The sequence below is a fragment of the Schistocerca gregaria genome, chromosome 5, assembly GCF_023897955.1.
Source record: "Schistocerca gregaria isolate iqSchGreg1 chromosome 5, iqSchGreg1.2, whole genome shotgun sequence".
NCBI classification, from domain to species: Eukaryota; Metazoa; Arthropoda; class Insecta; order Orthoptera; family Acrididae; genus Schistocerca; species Schistocerca gregaria.
This window is the reverse complement of record NC_064924.1, coordinates 270,408,027-270,423,767: the sequence shown is the minus strand read 5'-3', so window position 1 is coordinate 270,423,767 and position 15,741 is coordinate 270,408,027.

Genomic DNA, 15,741 nt, shown 5'->3' with positions numbered 1-15,741 from the left:
AAAGGCAAGGCCTCCCGTCGAGATTGTATACCAGACATGGTCCTTTCAGAGTATGCTGATAAAATAGCTCCATATTCAGAATTATATACAACCACTCGCTCACAGAAAGATCCGTCCCTAAAGACTGGAAAATTGCTCAAGTCACACCAATACCCAAAAAGGGAATTACGAGCAGTCCGCTGAATTACAGGCCTATATCACTAACGTCGATTTGCCATAGGGTTTTGGAATATGTCCTTCATTCGAACATTATGAAGTACTGAACCTCGAAGAAAACGGTTTATTGGCACATAGTCAGCACGTAGTCAGAAAATACCGTTCTTGTGAAACGCAACCAGCTCTTGATACTCATGAAGTAATGACTGTTATCGATAGGGAATGTCAAATTGATTCCATATTTTTAGATTTACAGAAGACTTTTGGCACCGTTTCTTACAAGCGACTTCTAACCAAACTCCGTACCTACGAGTATCGCCTCAGCTGTGCGACTGGATCCGTGATTTCCTGTCAGAAATGTCACAGTTCGTAGTAATAGACGGAAAGTCATGGAGTAAAACAGAAGTAATATCCAGCGTTCCTCGAGGAAGTGTAATACGCCCTCTGTTGTTCCTGATCTATATTAACGACATAGGAGACAATCTGAGTAGCCGTCTTAGATTGTTTGCAGATAATGCTGTCATTTACAGACTTGTAATATCATCAGATGATCAAAACGAACTGCAAAATGATTTAGATAAGATATCTGAATTGTGCGAAAAGTGGCAACTGACCGTGAATAAAGAAAAGTGTGAAGTTATTCACATGAGTACTAAAAGAAATAAGCTAAACTTACGCGATAAGTCACACAAATCTGAAGGCTGTAAATTCAGCTAAATACTTAGGAATTACACTTACAAATAACCTAAATTGGAACGACCACATAGATAATATTGTGGGTAGAGCACAATAAAGACTGCGATTCATTGGCAGAACACTTAAAAGGTGCAGCAGGTCTACTAAAGAGAGTGCTTACACCGCGTTTGTCCTCCCTATTCTGGAGTATTTCTGTGCAGTGTGGTATCAGCATCAGGTGGGACTGGCGGATGACATCGAAAAAGTAAAAAGAAGGGCAGTTCGTTTCGTATTATTGCGAAATAAGGGAGATAGTGCCACAGACATGATACGTGAATTGCAGCGGTAATCATTTAAACAAAGGCGTTTTTCGTTGCGACGGATCTTGTCATGGAACTTCAATCACCAGTTCTCTCCTCCGATTGGGAAAACATTCTGTTGGCACCCCCCTACATAGGGAAATGTGATCATCACGATAAAATTACAGAAATATGTGCTCGCAAAGAAAAATTTAAGTGCTCGTTTTTCCCACGTGCCCTTCAAGAGTGGATCGCTAGAGAGACAGCTTGATGGTGGTTCATTGAACACTCTTCCAGGCAATTTATTGTGAATAGCAGAGTAATCACGTAGATGTAGATGTAGATGGACAATTAATGTTTCATTGAGCAAATGAGTTTGCGCTGCGTCTAGGAACCTTGCTTTGAAATCTGGTAATAGCGCGTAATTTCCACGTTAAATGCTTCAATTAGTTGTTACGAGATAGAGGTGACTAACTTTTAATTGCTGTAATTTTCGGCAGTCAAGGCTGTCAATACGCGGAGGCACGCAGTCGCAAGACGGCGAGATAGCTGATACGAATTCTGGCATTGTAAATTTTTTTAATTATTTTCTACTCTACATGTTTGCGCTATGAATGGGAACAGGACGCGTTCTGAGGGATGATCCGTTGCTCATTTGCAGGCCTTATAATTCGTTTTCCATAATGTCACGTTCCGCAGCCTGGGTATGAGTTCCGTTTTCCATTCTTTTGCTTTCCATCAAAAACTGACGCACCACATACGACCGCCCCGCAATACACAGCAAAGCGAAATAGTTATACTTCAGATGAAAAGTTCGTATTTTGCTAGAAAAGCTCCAAAAGGCGCGAGAAGGAAAATCGTGTTTAGAGAATTAGCTAAATCATTTTTCGGTTTCCTTGATTCTAATTAGCGTCATTCACTAAAACTTTGCTTGTTTTCTCTGAAACTCTGCATACATAATCAATAATGAAGAATACTTAAGTATTATGTTTGTCAGATAAAGAAAGGATCGTAAGGCATTGTTGCTGCGAAGTCTACATCTACATCTATATTTATACTCAGAAAGCCACCCAACTGTGTGTGGCGGAGGGCACTTTACGTTCCACTGTCATTACCTCCATTTTATGTTCCAGTCGCGTATGGTTCGTGGGAAGAACGACTGTCTGAAAGCCTCCGTGCGCACTCGAATCTCTCTAATTTTACATTCGTGATCTCCTCGGGAGGTATAAGTACGGGGAAGCACTATATTCGATACCTCATCCAGAAACGCACCCTCTAGAAACCTGTCGAGCAAGCTACACCGCGATGCAGAGCGCCTCTCTTGCAGAGTCTGCCACTTGAGTTTGCTAAATATCTTCGTAACGCTATCACGGTTACCAAATAACCCTGTGACGAAACAAGCCGCTCTTCTTTGGATCTTCTCTATCTCCTCCGTCAACCCGACCTGCTACGGATCCCACACTGATGAGCAGTACTAAAGTATAGGTCGAACAAGTGTTTTGTAAGCCACCTCCTTCGTTAATGGACTACATTTTCTAAGGACTCTCCCAATGAATCTCAACCTGGTACCCGCCTTACCAACAATTAATTTTATATGATCATTCCACTTCAAATCGTTCCGCACGTATACTCCCAGACATTTTACAGACGTAACTGATACCAGTGTTTGTTCCGATATCATATAATCATACAATAAAGGATCCTTCTTTCTATGTATTCGCAATACATTTCTTTTGTCTACGTTAAGGGTCAGTTGCCACTCCCTGCACCAAGTCCCTATCCGCTGCAGATCTTCTTGCATTTCGCTACAATTTTCTGCTGCTGCAACATCTCTGTATGCTACAGCATCATCCGCGGAAAGCCGCATGGAACTTTCGACACTATCTACTAGGTCATTTATATATATTGTGAAAAGCAATGGACCCATAACACTCCCCTGTGGTACGCCAGAGGTTACTTTAACGTCTGTAGATGTCTCTCCATGGATATCAACATGCTGTGATCTGTTTGCTAAAAACTCTTCAATCCAGCCACACAGCTGGTCTGATATTCCGTATGCTCTTACTTTGTTTATCAGCCGACAGTGCGGAACTGTATCGAACGCCTTCCGGAAGTCAAGGAAATAGCATCTACCTGGGAGCCTGTATCTAATATTTTCTGGGTCTCATGAACAAATAAAGCGAGTTGGGTCTCACACGATCGCTGTTTCCGGAATCCATGTTGATTCCTACAGAATAGATTCTGGGTTTCCAAAACGACATGATACTCGAGCAAGAAACATGTTCTAAAATTCTACAAGAGATCGACGTCAGAGATATAGGTGTATAGTTTTGCGCATCTAATCGACGACCCTTCTTGAAGACTGGTACTACCTGTGCTCTTTTCCAATCATTTTAACCTTCCGTTCCTCTAGAGACTTGCGGAACACGGCTTTTAGAAGGGGGGCAAATTCTTTCAGGATGGCTAAAGCTGGGCGATTAATTGAAAAGCGCTTACTTGCTTCGCGCAGAGTGGCTCTTTGCCAAGAAGAGTATGAGTGTCTCAGGTGCATATAGAGAGGTATCTCGTCTGAGCTGTGTTGCAGTTTATGTTTATGCTACAGTTGATATACACAGTGTGGTCAGAAAATGTCTGATAAGCTTGTAGGGATGTTGCAGGGCCGGTTGTACTGAGATATGAATGTTTACAAAACAATTTGATACGTTGCGTCGTTTCCGAGTTATTTAGTATTGAAGTTAGCCAATCAGATCGTCGCGTGCGTAAATTCAAGTTTCAGATAACGAGACAAAGCACTCGTTAGGCAACACACCGCCCCTGGCAGCGCGCGACGCCCCGATTGACTAATTCTATGCTAAATGACTCGGAAACGGAGCAACGTATCGAATTTTTTTTTGGTAACATTCATATCTCAGTACAGCCTGCCCTGCAACATCCCTACAAGCATTTCACACATTTTCTGACCACCCTGTATATACTAAGGAATTGTATTCTGGATTTACAGGGTTTCTTTCTTTTTTCTGTAATACTAGGCTTTGCCATAGCCGCTAGACAGGAAACAACGATATGACGGCGAAAAGGATTGAAAATATGTAATAAATAACATAAAACTCTTCTATGTGTGTATGATGATGAGAGAGAGAGGAGTAGCGAGAGAGATGGGGTGGGAGGGAGAGAGGGAGGGAGAGAGAGGGGGGGGAGGGGAGAGGGAGCATAGCCTACTCAAATCGAATAGTTCCACGGGGGCCACTGAGCTTAAAGTCTTTAGCTGACGCACTGATCACTGTGTCACACGCCCTCTCTCCATGAGGTACTGCAGAGAGTTTTGAGAATTACTCCACGGTATTGGCTTAAATGTCTTGGAATGAGGTATTTTACGTCACCACCTCATAACCCTCGGCAGACAATGACTGGTACTGAAAATTACTTTCTCCACCAGTCTTCGAATCAGCTACCTATGATAATCGAAAACGCATGCGTTGACGATGTTTACATGAGTCCTTACATTGGATTTCTATTATAATGTGTCTGATAAAAACGGGCAATGCTCTCTGTGTGTCTTGCAACGAGGAATGAGTTCAGATACTACACTGAATAAAACTTTTAATGAATCAACATTTGTGTTGTTGTGTGCATTTATTTATTTTTTAAAAACTCTTCAAGAGAATCGTGTGTAACAATTGTAAATTATGGTGAACTGAATGGGCAGCCTGTTTCTCACTTGCGTGTATTCATTTTAATAGTGCAAAGAACCCCTTTCTTGATATAACTATAGTAGATAGAGAGTTCAGAGTGAGTAAAAGGGGAAAGCACACTTCTAGAGTGCGGATAAAAATATGATCTTATATCTTTTATTACGTTTTTTCTAAAAGTTAATTCCACAACTGTGAGGACTGGAACCGTTACGGATGAGTCGGGTAGGGTTGGTTGGGGAAGGAGACCAGACAGCGAGATCATCGGTCTCATCGGATTAGGGAAGGATGGGGAAGGAAGTCGGCCGTCCCCTTTCAAAGGAACCATCCCGGCATTTGCCTGGAGCGATGTAGGGAAATCACGGAAAACCTAAATCAGGATGGCCGGACGCGGGATTGAACCGTCGTCCTCCCGAATGTGAGTCCAGTGTGTTAACCACTGCGCCACCTCGCTCGGTGTTACGGGTGGGAGCTCAGGTGTTAACCATAACCAAAGTAAAACCGTTATTAACTGTAGTTATGTGAAGAATAATAATCTACAATAATCATTAAAAAGCATCAGTACACACATTTTCAAGTTCACGTTAAGTCGCAAAATACTAAAAAATAGACACGTGACGGAATCTGTAGCATTATCTATGCCCTTATAAGGTGGGAAAATGTACATTTTTTTACGACAAACTATTATGAACACCTCTAAGTGCTGTAATCGCACTTACATAAAATTGCATATGTGATACTTTTTGCAGAACGCTTTGTCTAGAGCAAGTTACATATTAATATGAAATCTGGAGAAAAGAGATGTCCTCCGAGTTTTGGCAGTTGGAAGAAGGAGGAGTTGGCGCAAGATTGTGTTCATTATTGACTTGACTGCATGAAAGGAATGCTGACTTGAAGTACCCAAGAGCTAACTGTAAGCGTAGAAAGATCATTTCGAACCGGAGCGTAGCACTGTCATGTCAAACAGATTTTAGAGATTCTGCTGGTGAGTCCTGAGTGCAGACGCGCTACTGTGTGGGCTACGGTACAGAGGATAAAAGTTGCTTTGTGGCACCACATTTTCGTTTACAACACTGAGGAATGGTTAATAGCTGAGTTATACTTTTTTCAGAGAATGGAACACCTTTCCTGTTTAATGAATGACAGCGCTCCTGCAATCGTACACCGAGCATTGTGATCGAATTCTTCTGGAACTTCAATCGTAGCCGACAAACTGGCTTCCATCAAATCTCTTTCAGGGACGTACAAATATACTTGAAGCAGTTTATATTTGAAATAGTTTAGATTCAGTTTACTCATCATTGATAGCAGTCTCTCACGAAGTGATAACCTCATAGTGGGAAGCACAATAGTTTGTAGGAATAGGTAAGTAATCATAAAAATTGTTGAACTATCCTTTGTTAGGTACTACAGGATGCTCTACTGACTGGTGAAAATGCATCTATTTATTTAAACAGATCAAGACAAAGAACAGAAGATCCGACTACATTATGGTCGAAGTGTTTCATCGCTTCCTCTTTCCCATCTGTCTATGATATGGCACTAAAACGAATAATTTTCTATAATTTTATATTAATGTGTGACATTAAGATGAAATTGAAGAATTAGTTACTTTTTTCCAGAGTTTTTTCAGGCTGATGTGTAATGACAACAACAACAACAACAATCCAACAAAGTAATTTCTTTATTCCCCTGCTTAAAATAATGTCTTCAGAGAAGTGGGGACCGCTGGGGATGATTCGTTACTTTGTTGTCATGTCTGACTTTACAGACATTTACTGATGATATCAAAGTTGATGTGTCTTGAAACAGTGTCAAATCTTGAAAGATGGTAGACCTTGTGGCTTCTCCACAAGATGTGAAAAAGCCACACATGCCAATCCATCTTCCGTATTTATCGGTGATTGAGTCTCTTTGCATATCGAACTTCGATTTACAAAAGGCGATCAGGTCAGTCTGATACGGTAATAGTAGTGAACGGAGGCTCCGAATTGGCATGTCAGAAGCCTAAATGTGTGAGTATGAAAATCCATCTCTCGTTCAAAAAACTATTTCTTCCATCTCTGCTGAAAAACTGGAGGGACGAGACGGGAGCAGGTAGCTGCGGGCATTATTCCGAACGTGCAGCCGCACCTTGGCCGGATAATGAACAACGGAGCCTACAAAGTGACAGTTAATGACCTATATGAAAACACGCAAATCGGTTACAAACTATGGTACGCACACACTTTATTCAACATGTAAACGTCACTACCAATACTCTGATTTAGATTAAGACAAGTTCGAAACGCCTCCCATCATTGGCGACGATGTGGCGCAGACGAATAGTGACATTCTGCATGAATCGCTGAAGTGTCAGAACATCGATGTTGTCGATGATCTTAATGGCTGGTTTCAGCTCAGCAATGGTTCTTGCGTTATTGCTGTAAACCTTGTCGTTCACATAGCCTCACAGAAAGGAGTCACTTGTGTTGGGATCCGGAGAATATGGTGGCCAAACGAGGCTCATGCCAGTCGCCTCTGGATACCCCCTCTAGTCCTGAAAGCGCTCCTCCATGACATCCAACGCTCTTCTTCGAGGGGGTCGAGTTCAGTCTTGCATGAACCACATCTTGCCAAAATCAGGATCGCTTGGGATAATGGGGTGGGTTATCTTCCAAAACCTTCACGTACCGTTCGGTAGTCACCGTGCCGTCAAGGAATATCGCACCGATTATTCAGTGACGGGACATTGCATACGACACAACCACCCGCTGAGAACGAAGAGACTTTTCGATAGGGAAATGTTTATGCTGAGTCCCCTAGATTCGCCAGATTTGTTTATTGTTGAACCTATTCAAATGAAAGTGGGCCCATGCGACATGCTACAAATGAGTTATATGTGGCTGTTTCTGGAAATTTACATGCACTACACTGTCATCCACCCCAGCTAGGCCACGGTGACATCTTGCAGCCATATAGCAAGCATTTACAGCTTGAAGATTTTGATACATATAATCTGTACCATCCTTACACCTGAGGCATCTAAAATTTCTTTATTTGGCTTTGGTTTACTAACCACGAAAGAAGGAAAAGTGAAACTACTGTTGCGGACAGAAACATATAAAGTACGGTTATAATGGAATAGTTACGACGTTGACACATAAAGATTGCAGAAGATTTCTTTTTTATCCCTCTTTCTCTGGACACCATGTACATATAGAGACTCAAATTTCTATAACTGTTCTTCTAAATACTTCTAAGAGCTTCACACACATATACACACACAAACGTGAGTGCGCGTTATGTTTGTTACTGTCTAGGTGTATGTTACAGTCCATTACACATTATTTCTGAAGGTTGCTTTTGAAACCCATCATAGTTAAGTACAACGACACTTACACAATTACCTATCACTATAGTAAACAACAGTGTCCTCAGGCAATTGTATTGTGCACGTACCTCATTATGATTGATTATGATTGTCAACTTTTTACAAACAAACAAGACGTGATATACATCTCCTTCTTCATCACAGAAACTAATTAGAGCACTCGTCAAAACTGATCAAAACAATATAGCACCTTTGATTAAATTACGGGCTGTAAATTGGTGTTGAATAATTTTCTGTGACTAGGAGCTGCTGCTGTCAAAGAATCTTTGGTGACTTTGGCACACTACTGACCTCTATGAATATCTACCATTGTTTTGACAAGCCGAATTAGAACTTTGGTTTTAAATGCACCCTTCGTCTTTGCCCTTTATTTTATTTTTACCAGTCTTCATGGTGTAATGAGCCATGTTATTATTATTATTTCCTCTTTCTCCTCTTTTTATACATACAAGATATACATGAAATAATAAGTAATTTCGTACCAGCGATAGTACTGAGACACAAACAAAACAAGTAGAGACACGCTCCTCAGTTGATTACTTTCTGTATATACACCTGTTTGTATAAGTGGTAGCGGGTGGACGAATAAAGAGTTTCGCCGCATTATCATTGTACTAAACTGTGTATTCTGACCGCACATTAAAGTAGTATTATACAAGTTGTTAAGGAGACGATGTTTATTAATAATAATCCTGCATCAAGAAGATCGACGTAGATAAGAAGAATTTCCTCTTTGCGCAATAGCGGTAACAGGAAAAAGAAGTACGTAAATTTACGAATGTTAATCAAAAAACGTATTGATTTCAAAGTTCTGTCGATATTATTGCCAGTTAAATTTCACTCAGGATATGTGTACCTACCAATTTCTTTCAGTTATGCTTTCCAATTTTTTTGATTATTCAAGCAGCAGCTATTAATCAGTTCCCATTATATATTATATTTTATCCCTGCCCACAGTTTTTGCAACTATTCAATCGCGACCCTGATAGGACGCCGCCGAGCGGAATATGAGCATACCTTTCAACTGTTGAGATAAAGAATTGTTTGAGGTAAATGATCCATTTTATCATTACAGGAAACTAATGAAACCTTTGTTGCATTTTTAACATGTGTGTGAGATTGGGACCAATAAAAACTTGAAGGAGTAATTTTAAATTATATTCTGCCTAGAGACATGACGCGCCAGGAATGCTGATTTCAGCGGATAAAGTAGAAACCTGCGAAGCTGTATGCTTATATGGCCGCTTTTGACGCCGTCTCTCGCAGTAGATAATCTCTCTTCCTTCGAATTAATATCCTTTACGGGTAGTGCGTTTATATAGAATTGACGAAATTTGGTTAAAGACAACATTAAAGTGCAACATAATACATTCAAAATCTGTTATACTGCATCAGAGAACAATCAGGTTCATTAATGAATACGTACATGAATCTGCTTTAATTGAAAAGTGCGATACAAGCAAAATTTCAAGTTTTAAAATCATTATTTTTCGTAATTTATGAAATGGCCATTTTTTAAGACTCATTACAAAATGCAGGCTGTCAAAAATACGAGCTTGGCAACAGCTGAAATAAACGCCCCAACTCGTGTACTGGCCGATGGCTACGAAAACAACCAGGTTGGAGTCCCAGTATTAAAAAATGATGACACGTAATATAACTAATCATGCTATCACTTTTATGACGCTCGATGAGACAATTTCTCAGTTTTCACCGGGAAACATTCTTTTTTTTTTCTTTCAAATAGTGAAACTGAAGCGCACGACTGCGAAAATTCCTTTGATTACTAGATCACGACGATGCGAACGCAAGAACAGGAAACAGTTCATGAAAGCAATGCAGATACCAGCGAGAGAGACAATTTGGCACAACTAATGTACCTAAGAACACAACAATTTACACAGTTCACAAGACATCAGGGAAATACAGGACAACAGTTTGCACAGAAAAATCAGGAATTTAACGATTTTAAGAATAGTATTAGTCAACAGGTGAGCAAAAGTTTACACACTTAATTATCTGACGAATTATCCGGACAACTAGAACAAGAAATAATTACCGGAATGTCCCGCAATATAAATACGTTAACGGAAAAAGCAAAAAAAAAAAGGTTCAAATGGCTATGAGCACTATGGGACTTAACATCTATGGTCATCAGTCCCCTATAACTTAGAACTACTTAAATCTAACTAACCTAAGGACAGCACACAACATCCACTCATCAAGTCATCACGAGGCAGAGGAAATCCCTGGCCCCGCCGGGAATCGAACCCGGGAACCCAAGCGTGGGAAGCAAGAACGCTACAGCACGACCACGAGGTGCGGGAAAAAAAAGAGAAGCAACATACGTAGACTATAAACAGGAACAACTTGCAGGTGCGTTACAAAACCGTAATGAAGAATATTCTCAAATTCTAGAGACAAAATCCCAAGTAGATGCGTCAATAAAAAATGCGACGAATGCAGTCAGTGAGCCAAAACTTGCCTAAAGAAATGAACAAGTTGTGTCTAAGAGTAGGCCAGTTACGTTTGGACTCAGAATTTGCCAAAAATCAGAGAGGTAAGTTATGTGCAGGTGTAAAGGAAATAACTGATAACCTAAAGCGGTGATGCTGGATAAAAGCAGCACCCTTCTGCTGAAAAGGTAGTGTCAGAGTGCAAATTTTATGTAGATTCTGTAGAAGAAGCTCTAAAAGAGCTAGCTAAAATTGTTTCCTGTTTAAAGTAAGCAGAGCAAAGGTTGCGAGAGACTATTGCCTAGTCTACTGACATTTCAAAACAACATATGACACAAATCAAACCAATGCTTTTAGAGAAGTTAGATACCTATACTGGTTAAATACAATAGGCGGCTAGCTCCTCTAAGGAAAAGAGCGAAGTTTGTGCAATGCCAAAACACTTGCCCGCAGTTGCACGTGTCGAGCAAGCGCAGTTGTCACGCGGTACGCCACAAGCGAACATAAACACGCATGTCACTGACAGTGCCGCGTGTTTGTCAACATAGCTTGCAGATGAGGGATTACTTAGAAATCGAAAATTTCCGTTATTTACCTCTGAAGAGAAAAGAACACATCCTGAAATGTTTACCTCGCACCTGGACTGAAGACCAGAAAATTAGATTTGTTGTTGGATACACACAGATTGACGTTCTGCTATGGGCTACGGTTATGGCGGAACGTTGCCACTATCATGAGCAGTTTAAGAGAGCATTTCTGGGTAAGTATTGGTCTGAGGCCGTGCAAGAATGGCTCACAAGGGGAAGGCCTCAGTCACGGCCAACCGATTCGGCTCAAATTTGGCAGGTCGCGTGTGTACAACCTAAAACGAAGGACTGTAAGATATTTTGGGTCAACACCCCCGAAATTTTGAGAAAATCACCCCTAAAGGTTCTGATGAGCAATCGACTCAAAATTGGAGGGATCGATAGATAATTGTAAATAGAGAGTTTTTCATCTTCGAATATGGGGTCCGCAAACGCAAAATTTTCTAGAAATCGAGGAAAGAAACTGATTAAAAGTAAATCAATAAGGAATGATAATAATACTTACCTTATTAACCCTACTATCCCTTTTAACTGAGATACGGAAAAATACAAACAAAAAGAACAACGTCCGATAGGGTTCTCCGAGTCCCAGCCAGTTATCTTGGCCGCTGCGCTATCGATGATGACGGTGAAAAGCGTTTATCTTGTGGGTACAGAAGCGGGAGTTGTAAAAGTTTCTTACTTCGATTTCTGGAAAAGCATGCATTTTCGGACCCTATACCTGATAATGAAAAATGCTCTATTTACAATTATCTATCGATCCCACCAATTTTGAGCCGATTCCTAGTCATAACCTTTAGGGGCGATTTTTTCAAAATTGCGGGGGTGTTGACCCAAACTATCTTAGACTCCTTCGTTTTAGGTTGTACAAAAGCGACCTACCAAATCTGAGCCAAATCGGTTGACCATGTCTGAGGCCTTCCACTTGTCAGACGTGAAGTGTTCGACCCAGCTGCGTTCAATAGCGTGCATGCAAGCATAAAGGGCTACTCTGAAAAATATTTGAACAGAGCCAGATATTGGGCGATCCCGGTATCTCAGGTAGGCGTGCTGAAAATTATAAAGAGCAGTCTTAATGCCCACCGCAGGGAAAAACTCATTACCATTCCGGAACACTACACCGAATGCTGTCTATCTACACTCGACTCAACAGATTTGATATACGAAGAAAGACCAGTACAATCCAAGCCTGTTAATACGCCGATAGCGCCACAGGGATTTACGGAACAACAAGTAAACAACAGATTCATAGTACAACACGTATGGCCACCTTACCCCACACAGAACTGTGGTAACGGTAATGGTGAGCACGACGTCGATGGAGGAAGCCGCATGTTCAAAGCGGATATAAAAGAAATGGACAAAAATGTAGCAAAATCAACTACAACGGCCATTCTGTACAATACGTACAGACAAAAGCTACCAGCAATAATCATCCGGTCGCTTGGCAAACGCGAAACAATAACAGAAGGCAGCGGAATTCGGCCAACAAAATAACACACATAGGCTGAATAGCGCACAGAGGCAAAGAAAATTTCGGTCGAGAGTCTCACAGGATACTAAATGGCGTAACCAAAGACCAACAGTCCAAATAGTGGGAGTTAAGCTTAACCCAGTGACGGAAGCCACTGCGCCGCCGGAAAACGTGAACCAGTCTTGGTAGGCCAAAGTTCTGTGACCTTCGAGGAGAGTGCGTGTACGGGATTGATCGACACTTGTTTTTCAGATACAATCATGGTGGTGATGTGAGAGATGATCCGTATCAAGGTAGTGAGGGTACACAGAAAAACGTCGTAGAGAACAAGGCACAAGATACTGTTGTTGTTGTGGTCTTCAGTCCTGAGACTGGTTTGATGCAGCTCTCCATGCTACTCTATCCTGTGCAAGCTTCTTCATCTCCCAGTACCTACTTCAACCTACATCATTCTGAATCTGCTTAGTGTAGTCATCTCTGGGTCTCCCTCTACGATTTTTACCCTCCACGCTGCCCTCCAGTACCAAATTGGTGATCCCTTGATGCCTCACAACATGTCCTACCAACTGATCCCTTCTTCTGGTCAAGTTATGCCACAAACTTCTCCACAATCCCATTCAATACTTCCTCATTAGTTATGTGATCTACCCATCTAATCTTCAGCATTCTTCTGAAGCACCACATATCAAAAGCTTCTATTCTCTTCTTGTCCAAACTATTTATCGTCCATGTTTCACTTTCATACATGGCTACACTCCATACAAATACTTTCAGAAATGACTTCCTGACGCTTAAGTCTATACTCGATGTTAACAAATTTCTCTTCTTCAGAAACGCTTTCCTTGCCATTGCCAGTCTACATTTTATATCCTCTCTACTTCGACCATCATCAGTTATTTTGCTCCCCAAATAGCAAAACTCCTTTACTACTTTTAGTGTCTCATTTCCTAATCTAATTCCCTCAGCATCAGCCGACTTAATTTGACTACATTCCACTATCCTCGTTTTGCTTTTGTCGATGTTTATCTTATATCGTCTTTTCAAGACACTATCCATTCCATTCAACTGCTCTTCCAAGTCTCTGACAGAATTACGATATCATCGGAGAACCTCAAAGTTTTTATTTCATCTCCATGGATTTTAATACGTACTCCGAATTTATCTTTTGTTTCCTTCACTACTTGCTCCATATACAGATTGAATAACATCGGGGAGAGACTACAAACCTGTCTCACTCCCTTCCCAACCACTGCTTCCCTTTCATGTCCCTCGACTCTTATAACTGCCATCTGGTTTCTGTACAAATTGTAAATAGCCTTTCGCTCCCTGTATTTTACCCCTGCCACCTTCAGAATTTGAAAGAGAGTATTCCAGTCAACATTGTCAAAAGGTTTCTCTAAGTCTACAAATGCTAGAAACGTAGTTTTGCCCTTCCTTAATCTAGCTTCTAAGATACCATTAAAGCCAAAATATTTGACTTTGATGTACCCATTGTGCATGACGCAAGTGATACGACTAATTCGATGGCACAGAGGGATTCTTGGAAGAACTGAAGAAATGTGGGCGTATACCCACACTATCGGTGGAAAATTGCACGGTACAAACTGCCACTGGTCAGAAATCGAAAGGAATCCAGATACAAGCGTTAATGTCCTCAAAAGTAGGACAGTTTCCTGTAAGATGCTGTTTTTACTGTAGAGAAATTGATAGTTGATTGTTTAATAGATATGGATACATTTAGGACATATTAAGTACAAATTTATATACGAAAATAGCAATGTCATTTTCCTGTAAGTAACCAATTATTTGTAATAGACATTATCAGGGGAAGTACTAATAGATGTAAAACTATAGTTACTCATGACTTTGAAGTTCAATTGGAAAATCCCATTGTTACTTTTGTCAGTACATACAATAACGAACAGTCGGCAGCAGAAGGAGTAAACGTCGACACAATGAGCACAAAAGTAAGTAAATCAAACTGCTTGTCTCAAGAACAGCAAGTGGAACTTATAGAACTGGTACTTTTTTATATACATGTACTTCAAAAAGTTCCTGGTATTATTAAGGATTTGTGTATGAAACGGAAGTGTATCCTCACCAAACACTTTGTTTTACCTCTTACCCTCTACCACAGTCAAAGAGGGAAGCAGTAAGGAAAACGAGTAGCATGATTATTGAGTAGGGCACAATACAACCATCATTTTCGACATATTGGCCGTGAGTAAGCCATATGGTAAGGTACCTTTGGTCCTCGACGCACATAACACTAATAAGACTATTGTACCAGTCCGAACAAAGCCAGATAATTTAGACGAACAGCTTATGAAATTCCGTGATACTAAATTTCTATTGTAATCTACCGCAGGTCTTCATATTGGCAAATAAAACTATCTGAAGATAGAAGTATACCGCCTTCGTACGTGGGGGCAGAAGCTTAGAATTTCAAGTGTCACCGTTTGGATTGAACGTAAGTGCAGATGTATTTACCTCTGCTCTTGAGAGAGAGCTAGGGTGCGATCTTTTGAGTAAGGTAACAGTATACATGGACGACTTTTTAGTCAGTACACCCACTTGAGTAGAGCATTTAAGATTAATTGAACCAGTATTGAGCAACTTTTCCAAAGACGGAGTAACAGCAAATCTCAAGTAATCTAATTTCGGAGAAGAGAAGGTAAAATTTTTAGGACACATTAGCTCTTCGGAAGGCATACTGCCGGATCCCAAAAAGGTTCATGTCATTAGGAACTGCCCTGTTCTTCAAAACAAGAGACAATTAGAGGAGTACTTAGACCTAGTCTCATTTTTCAGGAAATACATCCGTAACATACTTATTATTAACAGTGACAAGCAATGTCAAACCAATTTCAAGAAAATCATGCACGTTTTATTAAATGCTAATATTTTATCTCAACCTGACATGAAGAAGGATTTTTAGATACGTACCAACACGTCTTCTCAAGGCTTGAGTGCATGCCTTTTTCAAATGGTAGAAGAAGAGGGCAATATCATTCCTAAATAGCTTCGCCAGT